At 48.3% G+C, this 21,341-nt stretch overlaps 1 protein-coding gene across 2 annotated transcripts in view; it reads right to left on the bottom strand.

Annotated features, from left to right (window-relative positions):
* RAD54B (RAD54 homolog B) overlaps positions 1-21,341 on the bottom strand; it is a 495,994-nt gene that overhangs the window by 103,326 nt on the left and 371,327 nt on the right. The gene's annotated exons all lie outside the window — the stretch shown is intronic.

Genomic DNA, 21,341 nt, shown 5'->3' with positions numbered 1-21,341 from the left:
AATTTAGGAGGCAAATACTGCTTGGAAAAACACTGCTACTTATTTATTGGTTAGCTACTTGCACATTAGTGATCCTTAGATGGCCCTCCCAAGCCCAACAAGTCATCGAAAAGTTTGGTTAGCTACGTGCACATTAGTGATCCTTAGATGGCCCTCCCAAGCCCAACAAGTCATCGAAAAGTTTGGTTAGGTACTTGCACATTAGTGATCCTTAGATGGCCCTCCCAAGCCATCGAAAAGTTTGGTTAGCTACGTGCACATTAGTGATCCTTAGATGGCCCTCCCAAGCCCAACAAGTCATCGAAAAGTTTGGTTAGGTACGTGCACATTAGTGATCCTTAGATGGTCCTCCCAAGCCCAACAAGTCACCGAAAAGTTTGGTTAGGTACTTGCAGATTAATGATTCTTTGATGGCCTTCACAAACCCAACGTGTCATGGAAAAGATTTTATACAGCACACTTCAGATGAACTTTCCATTGAAAATGCATTTTCTGGCTTGGTAATATCCTTGGAATAGTTTCACAATTTTTTAATAAAATGTGGAAGTGCCTTGGTTTATTCAGCTAAGTTTCCACATTTCATGTTCTAGAAATTAGTGTTCCAACAGGTATTGGGCGAGCTTCGAAGGGCTAATTCTTTTCCATCTACTGTTGGTTGACTTCGCAAGCATAAAACTACTGAGTTCTGCAAATCAAATTTGAGATACCATTGCTTGAATAAGAGGTTATTTTTTTATTACCACTGGCTTGAATTTTACAGGTTTTGCAAAGCCTGGGACTTAAAGGTGCTGGAAACATTTTTGGTAGAGGAATGGAGAGGCATGATGAGCAATGTTGAAATACAGAGAGTGAAAAAACATTTTTGGACAGTCCAAATTCATAGGTTTTCAAAAATTCATCAACCATTTTGAATGTGAAGATGCTGTGGTTAAGTTGCCGTATCTAAAAAAATATATATGATTTCGTAATACTTTTGGTGCCAGTTTTACAAATCTGCATGCAATTTGGTAGACATTTAGTAAGTTTAGCTTCCTCTTGGTATGTCAGGATTGATGCAGATCCGTAAATTATGTTAATGGTATGGGGGGCCAAAAAGTGTTCTTATGCTATTACCTTTGATGCTGCTTAACAAACCTGCAGGAAGTGCGATCGTCAGTTAGCATGTTAGGTCCAGAGCTGGGATCTCAGGGTCTGTGCGGATCTATCGAGAGAGTAAAAAAACGATAATTTCTACTCACTTGAAAGATGGAAGGCCGGGAACAGCGGCTGTGAACAATGAGCCCAGTGGTACGTGGGTTCTGCAGATGTAGGCCACAGTCCAAGCCCCTCACACAGAGCTTGCTGTGCAGGGCTACAGGCAGTGCACAGTAGGCTCACTGGCACGGGGACTGGTGGCCAGCTAAGTCGCAGGCTAGGTACTGCTCCAAGAGCTTGCTGTGCACTGCTAAACATTGAACACACCGAGGTCTGGCCCTGCTTCCAGGGCGTGCTGTGCATAGCCAAAGTCTGTCCACGATGCACCCAGTGGCGGAGGGACAGCAGAGACCCTGCACCCAGAGGTAGCTGAGAAGTTCAAAGGCTGTGCACACCAGGCCTGGTGGTGTAGGAGACGGTGAAGTACCTGGCTGTGAACCAGGCACTCCTCACAAAGCCCACTATGCAAGACAAGTGGCTATGTACATTTGGACCCCTGTGATGCAGGGGCTGGTGAAGGGCAGAGCCAGCACAAGGAGCAATGTAAAGAAAAGGCTGAAACTGGACATGACCTTCCGCCCAAAGCTCACTGCGTACAGCTGAAGGCTGGATGAAGGATGTCATATAATAACCTTGCAAATTCACTCAAAATTGTTAAAAGTTAACAATGGGAGAGAGACCTTGGGCTGATCGACGAGGAGGATTGGCGACAGGCGCTTATGTCGCCTAGGGAAGCGGATATTACGCTTAGATTCAGATTAATACAGCTTCGTATTCTACATCGCTCCTATCTGACGGGGATAACACTGGCAAAAATGTCTCTTGCCTTGTATTACATTGGAATATTGATGAATAAACTTAAATGTTAAAACTAAAAAAATAGGGTCTAGGCAGGATGACCTATGTCTGAAGGGCTGCCGGCAACCAGCTACTTTTTATCATATTCTGTGGGGATGCCCGCTCGTGCGGGATCTATGGGATAGGGCCACAACTCATATGCAGTTCGCATTGGGGAAGACGGTAAGCCCGACGCCCCGCCTGGGTTTGCTTAATATATGGGACGATACAGACCTGACAAACGGAACAACAATTGGTGACGCTGGGATACACACTAGTCAAGAGGGAGATAGCGAGGGGGTGGGGCGGAGTGGCACCGCCTGCAGTGTCAGTGTGGCTGAAAGAACTCGACAGGTGTATGGTAGCTGAGAAAGAAGTTTTTATAGCCAGGGGGTGCCAGAAGAAATGGGACAGGAAATGGTTGAAGTGGAACACTCACAGAGGGGAGATATGCGTATCACCCGTGGTGGAATTGGAAATGCGAAGGAATAGAGACAGAGAAGTAATTGTTTAATGAATATATTTCCTCAGCCTTTGTCCCAGATACGGTGTTGAATGTAACTTGCGAATATTGTATGCAAATGCTGTATATTTGTCTGTCATACGCTTTCTTAATAAAAATAATTTTTTAAAAAAATGTTAAAATTTACTTATGGTAACCTTTCCTATTAGGACATTGATGTTTGTTCTTAAAAACCTCACACATTCACAGGAAAAAACATACTTAAAGTGAAGATTTAGTTCCAAAGTAAAACCTAAAAACTACTGAAATTCACAGTTATGGCATGCTACACACTGCACACCTATCTCGTGCTCTTCTCATGACGTCACACAAAAGATCATGGATGACATCTCAGATGACCTCACTAACAAGATTACAAAAGAAATCACCAAAAGCATCATCTATAACGTCACTGTAGGAACAGGTAAGAACTGTCATGCAGGTTATTTTGTCTTTCTTGTAGGCGAGCAGTGTGGTGTCAAATGAATTTGTGTCCTTGATTAACGGATCCTACATGGTCAGTCTGGAGTGATACAGTTGAGTGAGAAACTTCCAGGATGAAAACCACTCAACCAGGGGTGATTGTTGCTATGGCATTTTGGAAAAAGGAGGCTATCAACACACAGGGAGTGGCCTCTACAAACTGGACCTCCACCCTCATGCAGCTGATTGGCTCACAGGTGCCTTGCTCCTCCTGTCAGCTCACTGGGTTAAAACGTTTCCCGCAGAGGCTAGTAGCGGGCTCTCAGTAACCATTGCAACACGTTTTTCTTGCCCAGTGCGCTCTATCCACCTTGTTCTCTGAGGAGCAGCATTGGACAGACTTTGCCGCAGGCCGGAAGCAGGCAGAGGCGGGCCTCTATGAACTGGATGTCCGCCTGTCATATACGGATTGGCTCAAAAGTGCCTTCTCCTTGCTGGTCGGCCTGCAGTCTTTTGCGTCTGTTTGGTTTTAAGGGCAGAAGCAAAGCACCAGCGGGTGGCCAATGGACCAACTAACTGGTTGAGAGCCAAAATAATTGTTTTTCTTTAAACAAATAAGTACGCCACTGTTTCTACTGTGCAATATTAACCTTAATGCCTCCTCCTAAAATTTGACGTACTTTTGTAGATACACGCAAAGCCGTGGAAATATTTGTGTATTTTGGGCTATCAGGGGTACCGCCCCATGCATAAACAGCATTGGAAGAGGGCCTTGGTAGGTATTAGGAAGCAATGGGAACTTAAAGAGTTAAGGAATGTAAGCAGCACGCCTTGTCTCGTAGAACCACTCCCCTTGCTAAACCATTAGTTAAGTAAAGCTGAATGAAGTCTTCGTTCCCATGTTGGTGCTGAATCTTGCTAAGAATAAGCAAGTCTTTACAACACTTGTCAGACTCACTAATGGTGATGCTGCAGTAGTAGGTCAATAAATTCATCAGGGCTCTTTAAATGCAAGATTAAGGTATATGCTGCTTTAGATGCCTTAACCAGAGATCTATTGATTAAGGCCATTATTCAGATGAACATGTTAAGAGATGTGCGTGGGAAACTCAGCAAAAGAAACACATAATGCTCCTCTCCAAATTAGAATTATCCCACTTAAACTGTGTAATAATACATAAAATGCTCATCTATATATACGGAGGACTAGGAAGGGGAGAACGCAAGTGCCTAGCTATTAAAAGGAAGGCCGAAGGTGTTGGGGAAAGTCTAAGAATTCAGACAAGAGTTCACAATGAGGGTTGTGATCCCCAAGGTTTGGAACGTTTGTGAGAAATAGCACAAAATAGATCTGATCTCGCTGTGACAGATACGTGTATTAAATTGCTGCCATTTTGTTTGCCCACGTTGTGCGTAGCCTTTTCTCTCTTGTGTCTGACGTTCTGAGCCCCACGCTCGAGTCTGGCACTGCTAAGCGAGGATTCACAAAGGAATGGCTCAGCACCTGGAAGGTTACATTTCTTGTATCTTTTTCATGGTCCTTTTTAGGTCTCGTGCCTAGCGTTGCAGTGCGCAACACTGCTCGCGCTGTGAGAGACTTCTTGTAGGGGGTTTCAAAACTAACCTAGAAATCGCACACGCTCGTGCGTGTGCTTTTAGTTTTGCCCCACGCTATTGGCCTTTGCGTGCATCTTTTTAACAAAGACAGCACGCAATTGGCCAAAGGCGGGCGCATTGCTCCGCCCATGGCTTATTGGTGTCGCTTACCCGCACCACCGCCATGTGGTTTCAATTATCGTGCTCATACACGGGCGCGATAATTGAAACCACATGTCTCGCTGTGGCACGCGCGCGCACCACCTGCGGGCTTGTTTGTTTTACAATAGTGATCGCTTTCACTGCCGCTTGTTATTATTGCAGCTTCAAGTTCTTAGAGTGTCTTGTTGTTCCAATAGGTGTGATTTCTGATATTTATGTTCCCCTCGTCTTCATTGCTTGAGTTTGCTCGCGAGAAAGTGTCACTCATAGTCGCTAAATGTCACTAATATTATATAGAAATTATGAAAATGTCACACGTAAGCAATCTGAAACCTTGACATATATGGCTTTGCTATAGATACATTTGGCACACACACATTTTAAGATGGCCGCCTCGTTCACGTACATTTTAAAGCGATCCGTTTACACTCTTGCCCCGAATCAGTAGTAGTGAATACTTGTCAGTTGCCATGCCAACCACCGAACTTCTCGTTTTTCTTCTGCATCTCAGCAATGGAAACGGTAAGTGTTACCTCCTACACTTCCCGATGTCTCACCCTCGCCCAGTCACAGTGATGGAGTTGGCACCCTCACAGCACACGCAAATGCAGAATTTGTGAAAACTCAATGAGCTGTACACAAGGCTGCTTCTAATCAAAGCGGAAGCGTAAAATGTATCTACCTGTTGATTCGCGCATGAACATACCATTAGATTCGACCACATGACGCTTGCAAAGGTTTATAAAGCAAAGCTCCTTTGCTTAATGTTATTTTTCATTCCAGATATACAAATGCTTTGCCTTTCCAGGATCCTGACATCGCGTTCCTCTGCGCTAACTACACTACAGTGGCCACGTTTTGTTTGAGGAGACGACAGGCAAAACTCGATTGGAACAAAGTTTATTTCGCCCTTCTGTAAACCGCTGTATTCAATTTTACTTATACACTATCCCAACTTTCTTAGATCTTAAATCAAGTTCAGCTAAGTTCCCGATTAAAAGTTTCACACAGAGTATGGTGCTGTAACAATTTTGAATGTCTTCAAAATCAACAAGCATTTGCAATGCAATAGGTCTCACATTTACGCGAGTTTGAGCTATTGACATTGCAAATAATAATGCTTTTTATTTTCGTTTTTCTTTTAAAAACATAAATAAAAGGCATTGTTATTTACAGCTTTTCTTTAAACAAATAAGTACGCCACTGTTTCTACTGTGCAATATTAACCTTAATGCCTCCTCCTAAAATTTGACGTACTTTTGTAGATACACGCAAAGCAGTGGAAATATTTGTGTATTTTGGGCTATCAGGGGTACCGCCCCATGCATAAACAGCATTGGAAGAGGGCCTTGGTAGGTATTAGGAAGCAATGGGAACTTAAAGAGTTAAGGAATGTAAGCAGCACGCCTTGTCTCGTAGAACCACTCCCCTTGCTAAACCATTAGTTAAGTAAAGCTGAATGAAGTCTTCGTTCCCATGTTGGTGCTGAATCTTGCTAAGAATAAGCAAGTCTTTACAACACTTGTCAGACTCACTAATGGTGATGCTGCAGTAGTAGGTCAATAAATTCATCAGGGCTCTTTAAATGCAAGATTAAGGTATATGCTGCTTTAGATGCCTTAACCAGAGATCTATTGATTAAGGCCATTATTCAGATGAACATGTTAAGAGATGTGCGTGGGAAACTCGGCAAAAGAAACACATAATGCTCCTCTCCAAATTAGCATTATCCCACTTAAACTGTGTAATAATACATAAAATGCTCATCTATATATACGGAGGACTAGGAAGGGGAGAACGCAAGTGCCTAGCTATTAAAAGGAAGGCCGAAGGTGTTGGGGAAAGTCTAAGAATTCAGACAAGAGTTCACAATGAGGGTTGTGATCCCCAAGGTTTGGAACGTTTGTGAGAAATAGCACAAAATAGATCTGATCTCGCTGTGACAGATACGTGTATTAAATTGCTGCCATTTTGTTTGCCCACGTTGTGCGTAGCCTTTTCTCTCTTGTGTCTGACGTTCTGAGCCCCACGCTCGAGTCTGGCACTGCTAAGCGAGGATTCACAAAGGAATGGCTCAGCACCTGGAAGGTTACATTTCTTGTATCTTTTTCATGGTCCTTTTTAGGTCTCGTGCCTAGCGTTGCAGTGCGCAACACTGCTCGCGCTGTGAGAGACTTCTTGTAGGGGGTTTCAAAACTAACCTAGAAATCGCACACGCTCTTGCGTGTGCTTTTAGTTTTGCCCCACGCTATTGGCCTTTGCGTGCATCTTTTTAACAAAGACAGCACGCAATTGGCCAAAGGCGGGCGCATTGCTCCGCCCATGGCTTATTGGTGTCGCTTACCCGCACCACCGCCATATGGTTTCAATTATCGTGCCCATACACGGGCGCGATAATTGAAACCACATGTCTCGCTGTGGCACGCGCGCGCACCACCTGCGGGCTTGTTTGTTTTACAATAGTGATCGCTTTCACTGCCGCTTGTTATTATTGCAGCTTCAAGTTCTTAGAGTGTCTTGTTGTTCCAATAGGTGTGATTTCTGATATTTATGTTCCCCTCGTCTTCATTGCTTGAGTTTGCTCGCGAGAAAGTGTCACTCATAGTCGCTAAATGTCACTAATATTATATAGAAATTATGAAAATGTCACACGTAAGCAATCTGAAACCTTGACATATATGGCTTTGCTATAGATACATTTGGCACACACACATTTTAAGATGGCCGCCTCGTTCACGTACATTTTAAAGCGATCCGTTTACACTCTTGCCCCGAATCAGTAGTAGTGAATACTTGTCAGTTGCCATGCCAACCACCGAACTTCTCGTTTTTCTTCTGCATCTCAGCAATGGAAACGGTAAGTGTTACCTCCTACACTTCCCGATGTCTCACCCTCGCCCAGTCACAGTGATGGAGTTGGCACCCTCACAGCACACGCAAATGCAGAATTTGTGAAAACTCAATGAGCTGTACACAGAAGTAATCACACAAGGCTGCTTCTAATCAAAGCGGAAGCGTAAAATGTATCTACCTGATGATTCGCGCATGAACATACCATTAGATTCGACCACATGACGCTTGCAAAGGTTTATAAAGCAAAGCTCCTTTGCTTAATGTTATTTTTCATTCCAGATATACAAATGCTTTGCCTTTCCAGGATCCTGACATCGCGTTCCTCTGCGCTAACTACACTACAATGGCCACGTTTTGTTTGAGGAGACGACAGGCAAAACTCGATTGGAACAAAGTTTATTTCGCCCTTCTGTAAACCGCTGTATTCAATTTTACTTATACACTATCCCAACTTTCTTAGATCTTAAATCAAGTTCAGCTAAGTTCCCGATTAAAAGTTTCACACAGAGTATGGTGCTGTAACAATTTTGAATGTCTTCAAAATCAACAAGCATTTGCAATGCAATAGGTCTCACATTTACGCGAGTTTGAGCTATTGACATTGCAAATAATAATGCTTTTTATTTTTGTTTTTCTTTTAAAAACATAAATAAAAGGCATTGTTATTTACAATGCCAATAGCTGAAACTCTCGTAACTGCGTGACCTATTGCATTGCAAATGCTTGTTCGTTCTTCTCATGAGAAAAATATGCACTTGCTTTATGAGCTTCGATTTCTGTCACCCGTTTCCTTGCTTGAAACATGTAATTAGAAAACATACAACGCGTCCTGCTAATTGGGGAGCACAGATAATGCACGGGACATACTGCCACTTCGCAAAGCAAAATCACATGGTGCTTGATTTCCTGAATAAATCAGGACAGACGTCAAGTAGGTGTACATGTCATTTATCTTATCTATGACAGATGTTTGTTCAAATGAAGGACAAAGTGAGGGATGTAGTAGTTCTGAGAAGGGTTCAACCAAGGTCAGGTCAGTGTAAAAAAAATATATCTGTTTTTGTGGAGTGAACTTTAATTTCTTTCCTCATCATATTGAGGAATTCTGCAGTGACGGGAGAACTGAGCAAGCTTCAGATCAGATGGGCTTTTCCATTGAAACACAGTTTATTATGGAAGGACGTAAAGACGGTGGTAAAGACTCCAGTGGAAGGTAAGGAGCTGCAGACCGGACACTGGCGGCAAGATGCGGAGGACTGACCCTTCTAGAAGGGATGGCAAATATCCGAAGACGGTGAGGGGGCAGGGACTGATCCATCAGAAAGTAGTGATGGGGAGGAGGGAGAAGACCCCATAAAACTGCTAAGCATGGCTGGGTGGGTGTCAGCAAGCCAACACTGCCATAGTTCACCTGGTAAGAGGCTCATCTGCCGGGCATGCTAAAGGGGTAGTAGATAAGTGAAATGTGTGGTCCAGTGAGACACAGTGCAGTTTACAGTTAGGAATAGAGGGGGTTCACACACACTGGGCGATACCTCACCGGAGGACAGTGGGGACGGGATTGATTCCCATCTGCCTGAATATTCCATGGAGGCAGGAGCCATGCTGATGGCTCAGGGACTGGGGAGAACAAGGAATGAGAGCCCAATTTATAGACTGTTGTTCTTCCTTTATATATTAGAGGGTTGTTGTCAAGGCTAAGAGCCTGTCCTTGCCTGCCTCAGAGCTAGAAGCCAGCTTTGTAAAAATCAGGAGCCTTGGCTACTTATGTGCTGTTCAAATTCCTATCTTTTCTTTGTCAAAACTGTCTTTATTATTTTTTCTCCCAGAAACATACAGTGCAGTAAAGTAAGCGACACAATCCTGAGTTCACCCTCTACAACAGCCATTTAGGAATGCAGTTTCTGCCTTAAGTGGAATTGATCATGTACATGTATTATGCCATGCATCTGCACTGTCCACAAGCATAATTTCAAAACATTACCCCCTTATACTTTCTCCCACCCCCCAAAGAATAGCCCAATAACCTATTGTACATGGAGACATCACTAACAGGACAGGAAAGCTCGTAACCCCCCCCCTAAGGGAACAGGTAGGAGACAACGAGTGCAGCATGGTCTAGAATCCCGTCACCCCTGGGCTGTGAATGACTGGGCCTATTAAACTTGGAAGAGATGTAGTGCCCTTGTTCGGGTTGGACCTGCATACAAAGGAAAACTCTTAGAAAGGTAGACCACTAAATCAGAGCTGGTGAGAGAGGGACCTTGAACAACCAACTTTGGCTAGAGCTGTCCCGCACTGGAAAATTACCAGTTAACGTCTACCTACAGAATTCTCTGCAGGCCCTCGACCTGGCAGACGCCTGGAACACTCCAATGGGCCATTTGGTTTAAAAAAAAATGGTAACAAAATCGACAAGGCTCATATCGGCTATAGAGGACAAGAAATCGGTATCTAAGAGAGCTCACAGCTGGGCCGTGTTTAACTACGATATTCTAAAACCTCAGCCTTACCTCAAGGTCAGAACCAAGCTTGAGACCAAAGAAAAATGTCTAAAGCTACAGCTGGGAGTCGGTCCGATCAACCCGTTCATGCCACCGTGGGAAAGAAGAGGGGCCGATCACTTGTGCCGTTTGTGTGCGAATGACAGACTTTTATTCATATTATATGCACATGCAAGAAGCTAGACGACATACGGAAAAGTCTGTTAAAACCACTATTTAAGCAACACGGAGTAAGGTCCTGCAGACAGGCAGTGATGATGTGTTTTAATCCCTCCTTAGTGCAGCTAAACTGTCACCTTACAAAATTCTTTGACCTGACAGCACAGAGACTGAAAAGCTCTTGCTGCCAACAGTAGAGACCTACTAACGACTACAGCAGACTCTGAACTGGCCCGTTCCACTGGTTAAAGAAATTACGCAGTTCATACAATGTCTTCATATGGGCCAGCAATCCTGTGAAAGCAGTGCTGCTATATTCGGAACAGTTTTATGTCTTTTGATTCCAATATAAAGGCTCTTTTTAATCTTGTACTTATTTTTAATTGTTTTATTTAATGTAACTTCTTTTGATATCAACCTATAATATACTGAATGAACAAGTTACTTACCTTCGGTAACGATGTATCTGTAAGAAACATTAGTTAGTTAGATTCCTCACCTTAGATTCCTCACCTTAGAATATCCCCAGGCGTCAGACTGGATCCGGAAGATTTTTCGTCAGCAATACCCCTTGCGCGTCGCTAGGCGTCGTCTGCGGCTCCGCGTCCGTCGTCGGCGTTGTGTGCCGGAATGACGTCGTCGGAGTACTTAGACGCCGCCCTCGCGCGCTGACGTCAGTTCTTGTACATAGCTTTCCGTGCCAGGAACGCAGAGCCATGCAAGAGACAGACACTGGTGCCAAAAAAATCTAGGGCCCTGAAAGGGATAGCCTTAACCCTAGATGTCAGTTCGCAGAACGGGGAGGACGGGTGGGTCGGTGAGGAATCTAACTAACTAATGTTTCTTACAGATACATCGTTACCGAAGGTAAGTAACTTGTTCATCTGAAAGAAACACGTTAGATTCCTCACCTTAGAATAGATACCCAAGCAATACCAACCCCGGTGGGGGGTCTGCGAACCAAGATCACACCAGAAAGTCCTGGAGGACTGAACGGCCAAAGAAGCCATCCCTCCGGACTTGGCTGTCTAGGCAATAATGCCTGGCAAACGTGTGCAGCGAAGCCCACGTCGCCGCCTGACAGATGTCCTGCAAAGGGACTCCCCGTCCCAAAGCAGTAGTAGCTGCCGTAGATCGAGTAGAATGGGCTCGCAGCCCAACAGGAGGATCCTTTTTTGCCAAGGAATAACAGATTTTTATACACAAAACGACCCACCGGGAGATGGTCCGTTTGTGCACAGCTTTTCCCTTCTTTGCACCCACGTAGCCAACGAAAAGCTGGTTGTCCACTAGGAACTGTTTTGTGCGGTCCAAATAAAAGGAGAGCGCACGTTTTGGGTCCAGACGGTGGAGCCGCTCTTCCACTTTGGAAGGATGCGGAGGCGGAAAGAAGGTGGGCAAGGTGACAGATTGCCCAAGATGAAAGGGGGTCACCACTTTCGGTAGAAAGGAAGGACGAGGCCGAAGGACAACCTTGTCCGGATGAACAGATAGAAAAGGAGGCTTGGACGATAGAGCCTGGAGCTCACTCACCCGTCTAGCCGAGGTGATGGCTACCAGGAAAGCAGTCTTAAGAGTTAGAAGACGAAGAGGACAATGGTGAAGAGGCTCAAAGGGAGCGCACATCAGGAATGTTAAGACAAGATTCAAGTCCCACTGAGGCATTACGAAAGGGACAGGAGGGAATGTGTGAGTAATGCCTTTAAGAAAGCGTGAAACTACAGGGGACTTGAAAAGAGAGGGCTGATCAGGAAGCCGTAAGAAGGCAGAGAGGGCAGCAAGATAACCTTTCAAGGTGCCCAGGGCAGAGCCCTGCCAGGCCAAAGAAAGAAGAAAGAGGAGACCCTCAGAAAGAGGGGAGGAAAGGGGATCCACAGCCTTTGCTGTGCACCATTCCACAAATTTGTTCCACCGGCAGGCGTATACCGTCTTTGTGGAGGGACGCCTGGCTGCCAGAATGACATCACAGACTTCAGGAGGCAAGTCAAATGGCATCAACTGCCGCCGCTCAATCTCCACGCATGGAGGTGGAGGCTGGACAGGTTCGGGTGGGGGACCGTCCCCTGCTGCGACAGAAGATCCTCCCGAAGGGGCAGACGTATCGGAGGATCGGTCAACATACTGAGTAGCTCGGGATACCAGTACCTTCGTGCCCAATCCGGAGCCACCAAGATGACTTGGGCCCGGTCGCGCCTGATCTTCTTCAGCACTCTGGGCAGAAGTGGTATAGGCGGAAAGGCGTACAACAGACCGCAACTCCACTCGCGACGAAAAGCGTCGCCGAGCGAGTGCCGCCTTGGAAATTCCAACGCGCAGAACTGCTGACATTGCGCTTTCTCGTCGGTGGCGAATAGATCTAACCAAGTCTCTCCCCACTGCTGAAAGAGACCTTGCGCCACCTCGGAGTTAAGACGCCATTCGTGATCCATCATGCACCGGCAGCTGAGTTTGCCTGCTCTGGCGTTCAGAGAGCCCGCCAGATGTTGAACCACCAGGGTGATGCCCTGGTGTTCCAGCCATGTCCAGAGGCGCAGAGCCTCCTGAAAAAGGGTCCACGACCCCACCCCGCCCTGTTTGTTGCAATACCACATGGCGGTGGTGTTGTCCGTGAACACCTGCACAACACTTCCCCGGACAGAGGGAAGGAAGGCTTTCAGTGCAAGTCGGATCGCTCTCAGCTCCAACAAGTTGATGTGGAGGCGAGACTCCGCCGGAGACCAGAGGCCTCTGATCTCCGCCTCTCCCATATGGCCACCCCATCCCAGGAGGGACGCATCCGTCACTACGACATGCTCCGGCAGGGGTAGGGAGAGCCTCTTGCCCGTGACCCAATCGCGGTCCGTGAGCCACCACTGCAACTGCTGTGCAGTGCCCTCCGAGATCAAGACATGGTCGGACAGGTTGCCGTGATGCTGGGCCTACTGAAACTTCAGGTCCCACTGCAGAGCCCGCACGCGCCGCCTGGCGTGATGCACTAGTAGGATGCAGGAGGCCATCAGCCCCAGAAGCCGCAACACGAGCCTGACCGAAACCCAGGATAGAGGCCGAAAGATGGGAATCAGGGCCTGTATATCCCAGACCCGCTGTTCCGGTGGATGAGCCCGGAACAGCGCCGAATCGAGAACCGCTCCGATGAAGAGGAGCTTCTGAGAGGGGCTCAGGTGTGACTTCGGCACGTTGATGGAAAACCCTAGCAAATGCAGGAGATCCGCCGTAGTCTGGAGGTGGGAGACGACTGTCTGGGGCGAGCCCGCCTTCAACAACCAGTCGTCGAGATAGGGGAAGACTGGAACCCCTGAGCTGCGCAGATGAGCTGCGACCACCGCCATCACTTTCGTGAACACCCGAGGGGCACTGGTAAGGCCGAAGGGGAGCACGGTGAACTGAAAGTGCTCCTGACCCACCGTGAACCGCAGGTAACGCCGGTGGGCCAGCAGGACGGGGATATGGAAATATGCGTCCTGCAAGTCTAACGCTACCATCCAGTCTCCAGGGTCTAGGGCAGTTAGAACCTGAGCCAAAGTCAACATTTTGAACCGTTCCTTCCTGAGGAAGGCATTGACGTTCCTGAGGTACAAGATAGGGCGTAGGCCTCCTTTGCCATTCTTGGGAACCAGAAAGTAGTGGGAATAACAACCACGACCTACTTCTGGGCTCGGAACGCCCTTGGCCAAGAGGGCAGAAACTTCCTCTCGTAGAAGATTCAAATGATCCCCCGAGATACGGTGGTGCTGCGGTGGCATGGCTGGAGGGGTCGTCTCGAAGGGACTGGAGTAGCCTCTTCGGACGATTTGCAGCACCCACCTGTCCGAAGTAATGGTACGCCAGTGGAGCAGGTGATGGCGAACCCGGCCTCCCACTGGCGTGGAATGGGCCTGAAAGCTCGGACTAGGAAGGCTTTGAGGCGGATGCTGCGGGGGTGGATGTGGACTGACCACGTCGTCCTCCAGTACCGCCTCGGCGGAAACCACGTCCGCGACCGCATGCAGGCTGGTTCTGCGGCCGGGGCTAGGCGGACGTGAGGAGGTGCCCCTTCCTTGGCCACGAAAGGAGCGAAAAGCGGAAGTTTGTGGCCGCAGGGCCGAGAGGCCCAAGGACGTGGCCGTAGCCCGGGAGTCCTTGAAGCGAGCCAGCGCACTGTCCGCTTTCTCACCAAAAAGGCGAGTGCCATCAAAAGGCATGTCCATGAGTGTGCTCTGGACATCCCCTGAAAAGGACGTGGACCGCAGCCAGGCGTGACGTCGAAGCGCCACCGTGGTAGAAATCGCCCTACCCAGCGAGTCCGTAGTGTCGAGTCCACGTCGGATTGCATGGCGCGCTGCATCTCTCCCATCGGCCAGAGCCGAGGAAAGCCGCGCCCGGGCCTCCTCTGGGCACAGTGGCAGCACGTCCTCCACGGCATCCCACAGAGAGTGGGAATAACGGTCCAAGAGACAGGCGGTGTTCAAAGACCGCAGGCCCAAACTGAGCGAGGAGAACAGATTCTTACTGAACTGTTCCAGTCTCTTGGAATCCCGGTCCGGAGGAGCGGACGGGAAGGAGGATTGGGAGGTAGAGGCCTGGATAACCAGAGTCTCGGGGGTGGGGTGTTGGGACAGAAAACTGGGGTCACCCGGAGCAGGGCGGTGGCGCCTGGCAACGTTCCTATCCACAGGAGGGACTGTGGAGGGCTTGGACCAGGTGCCCTGCAGAACGTCAGTGAGGGCCTCATTGAATTGCAGCAGAGGCTCAGTGGAGCATGCGGCAGACTGAAGCACCTCAGTGAGGATGTTAGTCCTCACAGCCACGGCAGGCAGCTCAAGCCCAAGGGCTGCGGCCGCCTTGCGCAGCACCACAGAAAAAGCTGCACCCTCCTCCGAAGCCACAGTCGGAGGAGAGATGAATCCAGTGTCCGGTGAGGTATCCAATCCACTGGCCTCCCCCAGTTCATCTGCCCAGTCCTGAGAAAGTTGCCCCTGAAGGGCCATAGGGTCCTCAGACCCCTCCCATTCGCCCCCGTCATCCGATTCCTGGTAAACAGGAGGAATGATCGGAGCCGGTCGATAGACAATATGTGTCTCTAGTGGCGTCGGATGCGGCGTCAGCGGCGCCGCATCGGCGTCGGGACCGGACAGGGGCTGTACCGGGGAACGATGTCGACCGGAGTCGGCGTCGGGGGTGGTACCGGTGTCGGCGCCGGCGGAGGAGGCGTAACGAGGTCGACCGGCGTCGACGGGGGCCCAGGCTCGGGCCCCTCGGGGACCTGCGGCGTCGGGGCCGGAGCCTCCAACGGCGCCGGGGCCGGAGCCGCCAGCACGCGAGGTCACCCAGTCGAGTCCGCGGGGCCCGAAGGCGCGCCAGCGGGCGTCGACGGCGGGGCCAGGCTCCTCATGGCCGAGAGGAAGGCACTGACCTCCGCCGGCGTCGCGTCAGTCCCAGGGACCGGCGGGTATGGGGACTTGCGTGGCGCGTGCGGCTCCCGCGGAGCCGCGGGGGTGGAACCACCCGGACCCTCGGCCGAGTCGCGCGACCAGCGAGGGGAGTCCGAAGAGCGATGTCGCCTCTTAGACTTCTTGGAGTGCTTCGACTTACCCGAAGACTTCGAGCCAGACGAGCGACGATGTCGAGTGCGGCTCCACGACCGATCCTTGGACCTCCTCCTGGACCGGGATCGAGAGGGGCGCGGAGCCGAGTGGCGAAGCTCGAGAAGCTTGCGGGACCGCTGCCGCCTAGCTTTCGAGGTCAGGGCCATACAATCGGAGCACGACGCTGCGTCGTGGTCGAGGCCCAAGCAGTACAGGCACCGGCGGTGATGATCGGTCACCGACATCAGTCGGTGACAGTCGTCGCAGGCCTTGAAACCAGGCCTCCTACCGGCACCAGAGTCGAGAAGTGACCAAAAAGAGTCGAAAAAGTTAGTCAAAAATTGACTAAAGGGGTAGCTCTCCCGGATCGGCGCTTACTGGCACGGAAAAAAGAAGAACTGACGTCAGCGCGCGAGGGCGGCGTCTAAGTACTCCGACGACGTCATTCCGGCGCACGACGCAGACGACGGACGCGGAGCCGCAGACGACGCCAAGCGACGCGCAAGGGGTATTGCTGACGAAAAATCTTCCGGATCCAGTCTGACGCCTGGGGATATTCTAAGGTGAGGAATCTAAGGTGAGGAATCTAACTAACGTGTTTCTTTCAGATGCAACGGTTTTAATTAATCATGCATAATAAAAATTACTTACTTACTAAGAGACCTCTTATGTACTCAAAGTTATGTACTCAAAGTTCTTGTATGTATCAGAGAGAACATCCGCCATGCACTCCATTGCAAAAGCCTGCCATAGTCTCACATGCCATTGTGACAGGGAAGGCGCCTTCTTCTGTTTCCAGGCAGCAGCCACCGCCAGCTTCACAGCAGCCAAGCAGAGCCACATTATCACCCGATCCCCAACCGTTTGATGTTTGAGAGAGTCGTCTCTCCACCACAATAGCACAAAACCTGGGCTGTCTGGAATCAGGATGTCTTTAATTTGGGCTAGGATCTCCGTCCAATATGGTCGAATAGTTGGGCAGCCCCACCAGATGTGTTGGAAGTCACCCAACATACCACAACCTCTTCAACATAATTCAGACCTTTTTTTTAGGTTTGATGGGATAAAGGTACCAATCAAAGCGTACCTTGTAATGGACCTCCCTCATACTCATCGAATGATTAAACCAGTGAATCTCTCTCCAGAGTTTGGACCAACGGCATCTTGTATGTTATCTCCTAATGTCTGTTCCCAAAAGGCCATGTAGCGAGGTTGGGGGGTGGTCAGAGTGTCAAGTAAGAGCAAATAAAGAAATGAAATACACCCCATTGTGTCCCCTTCTTGCAAACTTTTCAGTAGGGATAAGCTCTCTAAAGGCTGCAGTCCTTACATCTGGTTGGAGTATCCAATGTTTTAATTGAGTGTATCAATAGTGTTCTGAGGACTGGATGTGAAATTCCCGTAGGCAATTCTCAAAAGTTAAGATGTCCCAATTATGGAATAAGAGTAAGACAACACCCCCCCCCCCCCCCGCCATCCGTCATAAATCAGAAGTCCCAGGCTGCAACGCTGCGGCAAATGCAGGGTTAAAGTCAATTGGGATAAATGGGGGTGGGTCGGAGTGGTCCAGGCGGCCATTCTGTTCACCTTATCTCATCCCAAACTTTAAGGGTAGTCCATGTGGGTGTGCTGAGGTATGCTTTGAGGGGGAGGTCTGCCTTTGGCTTCCACAATACGTTCCAAATGTAGCCAGTGTTTGTCTGACTCATGGGCTAACCATTCCAGGATCACTCTCAACTGAGCTGCTTTGCACTAGAGATGAAAGTCTGGCAGAGCCAGTCCCGCTAAGGAATTAGATAATTGCAACTGTTTCTATAGTAGGCTAGCTCTACGATTTTGCAAAATAAAGTGGATTATCAAAGAGCGTAGGGCCGAAAGGAACCCACAATCCCGCTCAATAGGGAGCCCCTATACTAGGTAAAGTAGTTTGGGCAAGACAGTGATTTTATTGGCATGTATTCTACCTAGCCAGGATATATACAAGGGCGCCTTTCGCTCAAGATTGTTTTTCAATTGTTGCAGTAATGGTGGGTAATTGGCACGATAAAGATCCAATATTTTGGGTGTGATCTAGATGCCCAGGAACGTGATATCCTTCCTAGCCCTATAAAAAGGTGTAGAAGACCTAATCGTACAGATTTCCGGTGCGGGTAAGGTCAGGTTAGCAGGAAAGATTTATTTAAATTGATGCAAAAACCCACCACCTATTCTAATTCGACTTGAAGAGCCTCCAGTGATGACCGAGGAGAGGTAAGGGACAGTTGTACATCATTCGCAAAATGCGAGATTTTGTGTTCTGTTGTACTAAATCGCAAATAGAGGTGTCCAAGCGAATCTTAGCTGCTAGGGGTTCAACGCTTGCAAATAGCATGGGCGCCAGGCTCGGAACTGACCCCATTAATAAGGACTCTCGCTCGGGGCATAGCATAATTGGCCTTATCCATAGCGATAAAGTGTTCACACAAACCAAATCTCTGCAGGGTATGGAATAAAAGGGACCAATCAACCAGATCGAAAGCTTTCTCAGCATCCAACGCTAATAAGACCGCCGATATTGATTTTTTGTAGGCCTTCTCAATCAGGTAGATCCCCCTGTGTAGACTGTCGTGTGTCTGTCTTCCCTTGATAAATCCGAACTGATTATTTTTTTTAAAACATACTTTATTGATTTCATGAAGTGACGCGCTGGTGCAGTCGATACATCGACATTTAAACAGCAAACGGGTTAACATAAGCATCTCTATCCATACAAGTGACTTACAGAACATAAGTGCCGACCCGTATGGGGTAGTGGTATTTTAGTATCAGCATATTACAGTAAATCTACAGGCGAGTTGTCAATCAATGTCAGCATTACAACTAAACAGCCCTCCCACCTCCCTCTCGTTTGGCTCACCCCGGGTTAGGTAAATTCGGGTCCTGGGCTCGACATTGGCCATCTAACTTCTCCCTGTTGAGATCCCAAACAGAAGTGCACAGCCTGCCAGAACAGGCCCCGCACCGAGTGGGACTGGGGAGTCTATCTCAACCAATAAATATGAACTGATCCGGATGGATCAGCTCTGGAAGTAAGTCATCTAGTCTGGTGGCCAATATTTTTGCGTATGAGCTTGGCATTTAAATTTAGTAATGCTATAGGACGATAGAAGCCACAATGCTTTGGGTTTTGGGAGAAGTCTTGTAAAATTGGGTTGTAAGCCCATCAAGCCCAGGTGATTTATGGAGTTTTAGGTCTGCTATAGCCCTGCGCACTACCTCCTCCTTAATCGGCCTCCCCAACAGCTCATTTTGAGCCTCTGTCACTCATGAGAGATTTACCCCATCTATGTAGTCCATTTGGGTCTGCTTGTCAGTCCCCTCTGCTGTGTAAAGGTTCTGATAAAAATGACCAAAAATATGTGCCTTCTCCATATCCGATGTAGTGGTGTCCCCTGATTCTCGACTGATGTTCCCAATGTATTCCCTCTCCCTCTTGCCTCGTAGTTGCTGTGCCAAGTGGAACCCACTTTATTGCCTTGTTCATAGGTCAAACGTTTAAGTCGTAAGACTGAGTTTTGCACGATTGGTATAGATTGCGTTGAGCTTCCCCCTTAGGGCAATCACCTTCCTTTGATGGGCCAAGGTCGGGCATTCCTTGTGTATATGTTCTGCTGAATGGAGTTCCGCCTCAAGAGTCAGTCTATCCCTGGCCAGTTTTTTATTTAATGTGGAATTTAGTGTTATACAATGGTCCCAGAATACTGCCTTAAAAGAGTCCCAATTATTGGAAGGATGAGTCTCACATGGGTCATTCAGATGAAAACATTCCCTAATGGCTTTCCGTAGCTCATCCCTCAGCAGCCTATCGCTAACAAGAGACCCAGGAAAAAACTAGCGATGATATTTAGGGGGAGGAGCTTCCCAATCCAGGGTCAAAGCCAGCAAAACGTGATCAGATAAAGCTATAGGGTGAAATGCGGCTGAGCGCAAGGCCTGGGCAAGAGTTTGACTCACAAACACATAGTCCAGATGAGAATAACTGCAGTGAGAGTGTGAGAAAAAGGTATAATATCGGCCCATCGGATGTAGGGTTCTCCAGGCATCTAGAGACCTAATTCACCAAATGCCCATTTCAAAGCTTTAGGAAAGCTCTCCATGGCGGATCTAGTTGGGTGGGTGCTATCTAAGCCTGGGTCCCACGTGAGATTGAAATCGCCCAATAGAATGAAGTCCCCTTCAGTAAACCCCACCCAACACGGATAAAAAAGCGAACAAAAAGGGGGCTTGTCTGAATTGGGGGCATAAATGGAGCAAAAGGACATAGGCAACCATGTATGCAACCCTTCACCATAACAACCCTCCCATCTTTGTCAGTTTTGCACACCACTGGCTGGAATTTTAACGATGAAATAAAAAAAAGGAGAGCCACACCATTATGCTTGGAAGCCGCAGAAGACTTCTACATCAGAGGGTAGGCCCTATGCCGCAGCCTGTGATCCTCAGTGCGCTTTAGGTGTGCCTCTTGTAGAGCTACTACATCAAGCCTCTGATCCAGCAGATATTTCCACAATTTGTGACCTTTGGCTGGGGAGTTAAGGCCCTTAACATTTTAAGTAGGTGTGGTAATCACCATATCAGAGCATAAGATAGTCTACCCATCGCTGGTCGCTGAATGACCCTCCCGCTCACCACTCCTCCCACTTTCAGCCTTTCCCTCGGGCCAATGCGCTGGGGCTGCTCCCTTGCCCCATCCCTCCCATCCCATAAACAAACTAAAAAGACCCCATTACCAATGAACTGGTCAACTCAAACCCCCAAACCGCAACAAGCAGGAGAAAATGTCCCATGAACAATACACTTCAGAAAGGTAGTATATAATGTCTGGCGAATTGGTCAATATCCGCTAAAGCAGTCAAAGAGTAGTGAAAGATGATCAAGGAACAATGCAATACAAAGACGTTGGAAGAGCAATGCTGTGAGGGAGTGAAATTGCTTATAGTCCAGCTGTGGTTACATTCGTATCCTAGCCTCCCATCTAAGGGAAACCACAGGTAAACACCAACGCAACATATAGAACACAACACTTCCCGGGCATTGTCCTAGCCACGAGATACAAAATGGAGAGAACTTAAAGTGTCAACGCTTCCTCTGTGGCTTTGGGTGATTTTGGATAAGCCACTGGCCCCGGAATCTCCTCTCTGTGGATGAGCCAGACGACTCCCTGGAGTCCTAAGTGGCGGCTTGAGATTCCGGAATCGACAGGCCCAGGATGTTTGCTGCCTCAAGAAGCTCTGTTCCATGATGCTTTTTGCTGTGAAGTTCAAAGGCAACCCCAAAAGGATATTGTCGGAAAGTACCTCTTTTGGACATGGCCAGCTCCCACATTTTGCCTATAAAATGATGTCAATGGCGGGGGAGTGGAGAAGGGTAGAAGCGACAACAGAAAAGAAGGGGGGACAAGCGGGAGGAATAGGGAAAAGGGAGCGGGGAGAAAGGAAAGACAGATAAGGAAAGGGTGTAGGAAGATAAGGCATGGGGAGATCGGAGAAATGGAAAAGAAAAAAGTGA

The sequence above is a fragment of the Triturus cristatus genome, chromosome 5_1 (genome assembly GCF_964204655.1).
Source record: "Triturus cristatus chromosome 5_1, aTriCri1.1, whole genome shotgun sequence".
Classification (NCBI taxonomy): domain Eukaryota; kingdom Metazoa; phylum Chordata; class Amphibia; order Caudata; family Salamandridae; genus Triturus; species Triturus cristatus.
The sequence above is the reverse complement of the archived record's forward strand: the minus strand, read 5'-3'. Positions and strand labels throughout refer to the sequence as shown.